Source organism: Trachymyrmex cornetzi, unplaced genomic scaffold (genome assembly GCF_001594075.2).
Source record: "Trachymyrmex cornetzi isolate Tcor2-1 unplaced genomic scaffold, Tcor1.1 scaffold681, whole genome shotgun sequence".
Classification (NCBI taxonomy): domain Eukaryota; kingdom Metazoa; phylum Arthropoda; class Insecta; order Hymenoptera; family Formicidae; genus Trachymyrmex; species Trachymyrmex cornetzi.
In genome coordinates, this window is record NW_017300005.1 from 216,817 (window position 1) to 225,267 (window position 8,451).

Consider the following 8,451-nt stretch of genomic DNA (forward strand, 5'->3'; position numbering starts at 1 on the left):
GGGACTTTTTGGACGCGTTGAAGTTCAGAAACCGCTTATTAGCAAAAAAAATAAGAAGGCCAGATTAGAATTTGCAAAAAAACACGATAGCTGGACTGTTGAAGATTGGACGAAAGTCATGTTTTCAGATGAAACTAAAATTAATTTGTTTGGAAATGATGGTAGACGGTACGTTCGACGACCAAAAGGCACTAGAAATGATTCGCGATATCAAATACCAACTGTGAAGCACGATGGAGGTAGCATTATGCTTTCGGGTGCATTTTCTTGGAAAGGCGTCGGTCCAATATTTAAAATTGAAGGCATTATGGATTCTGCTATGTATAGAAATATTCTGTTGGAACAAATGCTACCTTATGCACGTCAGAATTTGCCACGAGGATGGATTTTTCAACAGGACAATGACCCGAAACATCGAGCACAGCTCCTTCAGGAGTTTTTTAGCAAGCAAAAAATCCGAGTTTTAGAGTGGCCAAGTCAATCTCCTGACTTAAATCCTATAGAACATTTATGGCAAGAGTTAAAACTAAGAATAGGAACTGAAAATTGTGCCAACAAAACTGCTTTGTGGGAAAAAGTCCAAAAAGAGTCGAAAGATATCTCTCAAGACAAAATCATCAAACTTATCGAATCAATGCCTTACCGATATGCCGCCGTGATAGCTTCGAAGGGTATGGCTACTAAGTATTGATGAAAATATTGCATTTATTGACATATAAAACTTTTTTCTTGAATTACCGCGTTTTTCTCTTTATTTAGTGTATAATTTGTACTTGGCCGGATAGTTATGAAAAAGCTATAATTGTTATTTTTGTTACAAAAAATTCTAAATCGTTAGAAATAATTTTTGAGTTGTACGTTTTGATTGCATAATAAAGATACTTTATGATGGTATATCTGTGTTTTTATTTTGTTAAACCCTTTCTACGTTAATAATCATAAAAATATCTTTGACCGGACACTTTTGCATGCAACTGTATATTAATTCATTCTTTATTCAAAAAATTTGAACAAAAAGAAAAAGAAATTCGCTCGCTGTTACAATTAATAAAACTTACAAAAATTATGGGATGAAATTAACTTGGAATTAAATTATCACCAACAATAATCATATATATAATGGAATAATAAATACTTATATATTAATCAATATTTATCAAAAAATTATTTATTAATAATTATTTTATTAACAATTATTCATTTTTAACCGTAACGAACTATAACGAACACAACATGTGTATCACTGCGTGTGCTAACTGCCGTGTCTTCTGATTCTAGTCTAGTACTTTCCGATCTAGTACTTTTCCGAGATTCCGTTTTCCGAAATCCGACTGTCATGGGACAGCACCCTAAGCTGTAATTTGCCGGATAACTTATCATCCAAAATAATTCCCAAAGATTTGTGAGAGTAAACTCTAGAGATAATAGAGTTGTTAATTTTAATAGCGGGAACTTCCAAATATCTTTTGGATTGAGCGAAAATAACACATTTCGATTTGTTAGGCAAGAGTTCCAGTCCTCTTTTACTAAGGTAAGAAAAGATGTTGTTAATTGATTCTTGAACAGAGGCGATTGCGATCTCAATGTTGCGTTGTGTAGCATATATAACGACATCATCTACATATTGCAATATTCGCGATTCCGGATGAAGATTGGAGTTGATATCTTTAAGATAAATATTAAAAAGTATAGGACTGAGAGTGGAGTATTGTGGAGTGCGCTTATAAAAGTCAAACGGGCCGGAAAGTGTACCATCGACCACAAAGTACAGGTGTCTTTTGCTTATGAAATTTTCAACGAATTTTGTTCAGATTTAGAGCGTTGATTCGTGCGGTCGTCGAGATTGCTCGAGAAACTTCTTCGCTTCGAATCATTGTTGATTCGACTTTCGAGCAATGTCGACGTCGAGAGCGAGTGTTTGTGTGCCGATGACGACGGGAGTCTTTCGATACAGAAAAAAGGCTCTCGTCGTACTTGGTGTGTTACCCCCTGATTCGTCGCTCGTTGCTGGGTCGATGTTATCGACGAATCGCGTTATCGCTTCCGAAATCAAAGCCGCGAGCCGTTCGAGTTCGCGCGACACAAAGTCAGTACGAATCTGGAGAGCGACCGGTCGAGAGGGCTCCGTCGAAGCGTCCGAGCGAACCCGACACCAAAATTAAATAGTCTTAATTGTCGTTAACGGGGGAACCAGATCGAAGGCTCCCGCCGCCGGCAACAAATTTTCTAATGGGCACCGGAATACCAATTTCTTTCAGATCATCAATTAAAATTTAAGGAACAACGTTATCACCAGCGATGTCCAAAACGATAGCAACAGTGGGAGAGTTTTTGATAAAGCCAGTTCTAATGTTAGTAGTGAGAGTAGCCAAATTATCAATACAAGATCTAGAAGGTCGAAAACCAGATTATGTCTGCGGTAAGATGGGACGTGATTCCAAAAACCATCTAAGTCTGAAGTAAATCATATATTCCATAATCTTAGCAAAGCAGGGAGATGGGACGAACTGACTCGCCCCCTGGTTTCGAGATTAATATGACCAACGAGTCCAGCCAAGATTCCGGGAGCACCCCTTGAGATAGAATCTTATTATATGAACTGAAGAGGTGAGTGCAGTATTCTTCTGAAAGATTGGAGATTATGTTATAGTCAACTTGGTCCAAGCCGGGAGCAGAGCGCTTTTTGGTCACGCTTATGGCCCTTGAGAATTCGTCAGGCAAGAAAGGTTAACCTAGCCAGTGATGAGCGTTATTTTGGAGAAGATCTTCTTGTCTCATGTCGTCTATTGCTTCGAGCGACCATAGTAACAAAAGGGGGGACATAGTTTGTCTATCGCTTCAAGTGATATTTTAGAAAGGTTATTCGTATGACAAGAGGAATCCTTGTTACGTCTAAAGTATTTAATGAGGGACCATATTTGCTGCGTGGAGGTTGTGCTGTTGAAACCTCCAACTAGCTTTCTCCGACTCAGATGCTTTGCTTTGGATAAGCAATCCGCGCATTCCTTCTTGGATTTTCTATAGGTATCGAAACGAGTTTTGTCAGGATGCGCAATGAATTCTTTAAGCGAGATTTTCCTTTTTTGAACCGCGTTTTCACAACTTTCGTTCCAACAAGGAGGAGGATCTGAGCGATTTGAGACGACTTTGCTGCGTGGCAGTCCTTTGCTAGCAGGTAAAAGGCTTTTGCCGATTCTAGATATGTTTAGAAAATGCGTTATATTGAGAGAGGACGTCTACCGACTCATTACACGAGATTTCGTGAGCGGTGTTCTTTCGAACACCGAATGAATGACGTATAGCTTGTCTAAGTCTTCCTATTTTAATTTTAATTTATAACAGAATTTTCTAGAAGAGTGGGGGAGGAGTCTAATCTCCGTGACTACGGGAAAATGGTCACTGCCATACGTGTCATCGAGAACAAAATTGCTACATAGGGGGGCGAGAAGCGGAGAGACCAGTGCAAGATCGATGACTGATTTGCAAACAGAGTTATGTAGGGACACCATTATTAAGAATTATAAAATCTTTGTTCTCAATTGCCCTCATTAGTCTCCTACCCGAACCCGACTGAGAGGCACAGCTGCAGTTCGCGTGATGAGCGTTGAAATCGCCCACGAACAGCACATGATTATATTCTGCCAAAGAATTGAATAAACTTAGATAGAACGCAAGAGGAGTATCTAGTCCTGGGTGTCCATAAATATTTACTAGAGGAGGATGGGGTCCTTATGAGAGAAGAGTTTGATAACCTGGTATTCCACGGATGCATGTTCAACGTTGGCTAAATGAATAATCTCGAAGTTGATATTCTCCCAAATCAAGGTACAGATGCTCCTGTGCCCTATTTGCATGATATCCGATCTGATGGCTTTGAATGATTTAATTTTAAAGTGATCACTAGGCTTAAGGAGAGACTCCTGAACGCAGATTACATTATAGCCCTGAGAGAGGATTTGCAGGGATGCCGAACTACCTCGGGCACCCCCGCAGTTCCATTGTGAAATTTTGAAATGCTCTAATGATTTTCTATTTATTCCTTTGCTTATTATTGTCTTTTGGTGTTGGTTACCTGAGGGGTGAGGAGCTTCTTTCTCAGTTCCAGGAGAAGGGGACAAAGGTGAGAAGGGTACAAAGTCAGTCGTGTTACCGGAATTAATTCCGAAAACTATTCCCATGGGTGTTAGAAGACTGAGGGGAACGGCTATAGTTCCAGGATTCAGCTGAGTTTGAATGATTATAGCGACGATTGGGGGGAAGGGAGAAACGAGGATTATTAGAGGAATCATGCATATTGCTGGGATAACCTAAATTCCTAATAATAGAGAGGATTATACTAATATTAGATGTACAACTTTGCTTCCGCCGTTTTTTTCCGAAATTCGAGGCTTTATTGTAAAAAACTGGTTATACATTTATGATTCAAAGTATTGTCCATCGCTGGCCACTACTTTCTCCCATCTTTCGGGCAGCGTACGAATCCCGCGTCGAAAAAACTGGTCATCTTTTGAGGCGATTCACGAATCGATCCAATTTTTTACTTTTTCATAAGACCGGAAGTGCTGGTCAACCAGGCCGTGTGCCATTGATCGAAATAAGTGATAGTCAAAAGGAGCAATATCTGGAGAATACGGCGGGTGGGGTAGAACTTCCCATTTCAACGTTTCCAAGTATGTCTTGACCACTTTCGCAACATGGGGTCGAGCATTGTCATGCTCCAAAATCACTTTATCGTGTCTCTCGTTGTATTGCGGCCGTTTGTCTTTCAATGCTCGGCTCAAACGCATCAATTGCGTTCGATACCGATCGCCTGTGATTGTTTCAGTCGGTTTTAGCAGCTCATAATACATTATGCCGAGCTGGTCCTACCAAATACAGAACATGACCTTGGAGCCGTGAATATTCGGTTTGGCCGTTGACGTGGAAGCATGGCCGGGATCTTGCCATGATTTTCTGCGCTCGGGGTTATCGTAATGAACCCATTTTTCGTCCCCAGTCACAATGCGACGCAGAAATCCCTTCCGTCTTTGCCTTTCAAGCAGCTGTTCACAAGCAAACAAACGCCGTTCAACATCTCTCGGCTTCAACTCGTATGACACCCAATTTCCTTACTTCTAAATCATTCCCATGGTTTTGAGGCGTTTTGAAATGGCTTATTGAGTCACTCCCAATGATCGTGCCAATTCTTCTTGATTTTGGCACGAATCTTGATCAAGTAATGCCTCCAATTCTGCATCTTCGAAAACCTTCTCTCTTCCACCGCTATGCCGGTCTTCGACGTTAAAATCATCGTTCTTGAAGCGTTGAAACCACTCTTTCACATTCTTTCACTAATAGCAGCCTCACCATAAGTATTTGAGAGCATTCGATGAGTCTCAGCCGCAGATTTCTTCATATTGAAGCAGAAAATTAAAACCTCCCGCAAATGACGAGAATTTGGCTCGTAAACTGACATTTTCAATCAAGAATAACTGTATGATGCAGACAAAAATCGACTAATATTTCTATGGGGTTATGTTGACAAATGCCCAAGTTTATTGTATGACGTCTATGATCTATTTATTTCGACCACCACTTACCGCTAAAGCCATCTATAGGAAAATGGCGGAATCAAAGTTGTACACCTAATAATGCTTGAAAAGTCACGATTTTGAAAGCAGTATATAAGTTCCGAAATAAAATTCATAAGTTCCGGTATGGAGTTCGTGTTTACAGGAGGATTTGTACTATGAAAGCCATGCTGAGGAGGGGAGGCACCTTGATATGCCAAGCCGTTAACCGAGAAGTCGTCGTTACCTCCTTGATAATCATAGAGTGCGTTTTAATGTGCTCTTCTGTCATAATCGGTGTTATACGGATGTTGTTGACCGGCGTTTCTATGTGAGGGGGAAGTACCAGAAGGGATTGCTGAGGGGCGCGAGGGACGGCTTTTGTTAGTCCCACTGCTATGGCTTCCAGGATCAGTGCGTGGTCTTGATTTAGTAATGTCTACGTAAGACATGTAATCTCCTCCATAATCATCCGAGTCTAAAATATTAAATGAGTTAGGACTGTCAATACTTAGGGATTCCGGAGAATTAAAATTAGATTTCCTCCTTAAATATGGGAAATTCCTAAGATCCATCCTTGAATTATTTTGAGGGGAATGCCTGCTATTATTGTTAACGATTCTCCTGGCGTCTGCGATAGGGATGTTTTCTGTAGCGGCCAGATTAATAATTTGATCCTGCTTCAAGATTATCGGGCAGTCCTTGGAAGTCGCTAAATGGTTACCTTTGCAGTTGATGCATTTAACATCCGCTTCATGTCCAGGGCAAGGGCAGAGGTCTTCCGCTTCATGTCTATTGCCTCCACAATAAAGGCATTTCGGCTGGCCCTTGCATATACCTTTGCGACGTGCCCAATTCTGTAGCAAGCAAAACAAATGCGAGGCTTCGGAATAAAAGGGCGCACCTCACGTCTAGTTTTAAACAAAAACACTTCATGTGGCAATATCTGGCCTGCAAATATAATGCGCAGTGTCTTTGAAGGTATGTATTCGGTTTTGCCGTCTATAATTGTCCTTCTATTGAACCTCTGGATATCCAGAATTTTACAGCTAGGAACTTCGATGTGCCTGAGAACACTTTCTAAATCAATTTCTGTAAGGACATCTTGGATGACTCTCACTCTCAGAACTCTGAATGCTGGAATAAAGGTTTTTAAATTATACTTAGAGAAGATGTGTGTGTGTGTGTGTGTGTGTGGAGTTATCAACTAACCTATTCGCTGCCAGAGCAGTTCTTAATTCTATGAGTATTTTTCCTTTGCCGATTTTCTTGATTTCCTGTATATCAGGAATTCCTGTCTTCGCTATAATGCTGGAAATAACTGTAGGATGTGTAGATTTCTAGCGATTTATGTCATAGACATAAACTGCGTATGGGCCGTTATTCTGCGAGTTGTATTTCATTGGCGTGACTTTGCCTTGTTGTCGCTGTCCCTGATTATTTGAAGACGTAATGGAGGCAGAGGAAGCCTCTGAATATTTCTTTGGGGGGGGGGGGAGGGGAAAACGCAATAATTTCCATACCCAATGTTCCATATCCCGATCAGAGGAAGGACGCATTCTTGTATTAATAATCTCATCAACATCCATGAACGAGCTCTGAGTTGCTTCTGGTGTGGGATGATTTTGAGAGCTCAAAGCTGACGCAACTTGGCCGCTTGAGTTACTCGGTTCATTGGGGTGGCACCCAGTTGGACACGGCTCAATTGGACACGAGCCACTCACAGCGCTTGAGACTACAAAGCTCCTAAGCACCGGTCGCTGTGATTGGTGGTGTCCAATCGAGCCGTGATCAATCGGGATCACCCCGGTTCATTGCCGGCAATGCCTGCTTCATCCAACAAATATTTAAGCATAATATCAAATATGTTTTCCGAAGTCTTGAAATTCATGATATGTGCAGTAGACTTTACTGGATCTTGCGGGTTGTACACAAGGGTAGGAGCGTGGAGGGAAAAGGATATGCCGCGCGAATTATTATTACTTCCCCCATGTGTGCCCGAGGACATGCCTCTACACGAGGGAGCTATTGCCACGTGTGGCGGTTGCACTGCTGTATACGATGGGAGGCTACGATAAAACACAAACGTAAGGCAACTATAGAATCGGCTCTTGAAAAAGGCCGAAAAGAATTATGTCCCGGGTGCGCATGTAACACGTGAACTCGAACAAACAAAAGCGAAACGCGGACGAATGACCTCTCAGTATGGCGCCTCGCGTGCGACTCATGAAAAGTGAGCTTTAGACACTCCCTTCACCCAGTGTTGTTAGACGGGCCGGATTTCTGACGCATGCGCGTCCAATGTAGCTTCAGTAACGTACCGGTCACTAATAAATAGGAGACCATTAGTCGCCTATGTAAAATTTTTTCAAAAATGTTTAAAATTTTAATATATTTTACATATTTTACGTATGTAAACATATATAGAAATTATTATATATATTTATATGTATGTATACATATGTAAAATATGTAAAATATATTAAAATTTTAAACATTTTTGAAAAAATTTTACATAGGCGACTAATGGTCTCCTATTTATTAGTGACCGGTACGTTACTGAAGCTACATTGGACGCGCATGCGTCAGAAATCCGACCCGTCTAACAACACTGCCTTCAGCCAGTGTTGCCGCGACGAAAATTTAAAACGTACTGACACCTGGTGGCAAAATGTAACATTTAGTACACTAGGGTCATAAATATATTAAAAAATATACTAAAAAAAAGAGAAAAAGCATGAAATAAAATAGGTACAGATATAAATACACTACGCAAAAAAATTAAAGGATCACTTAAGTCCACCTCAAAAATAGGTCAAAATTCAGAAGAATGTAACTTCGTAAAAAATGATCATAACGAGATTTTTAAAAAAGCATTTTAAAGCTTGAAATCTCTACTTTC

General features: G+C 40.6%; 1 pseudogene; it reads right to left on the bottom strand.

The window, feature by feature from the left end:
- Positions 1–5,821: 5,821 nt before the first annotated feature.
- LOC108767471 (uncharacterized) lies at positions 5,822–7,557 on the bottom strand (annotated as a pseudogene).
- Between the last annotated feature and the right edge of the window lie 894 nt (positions 7,558–8,451).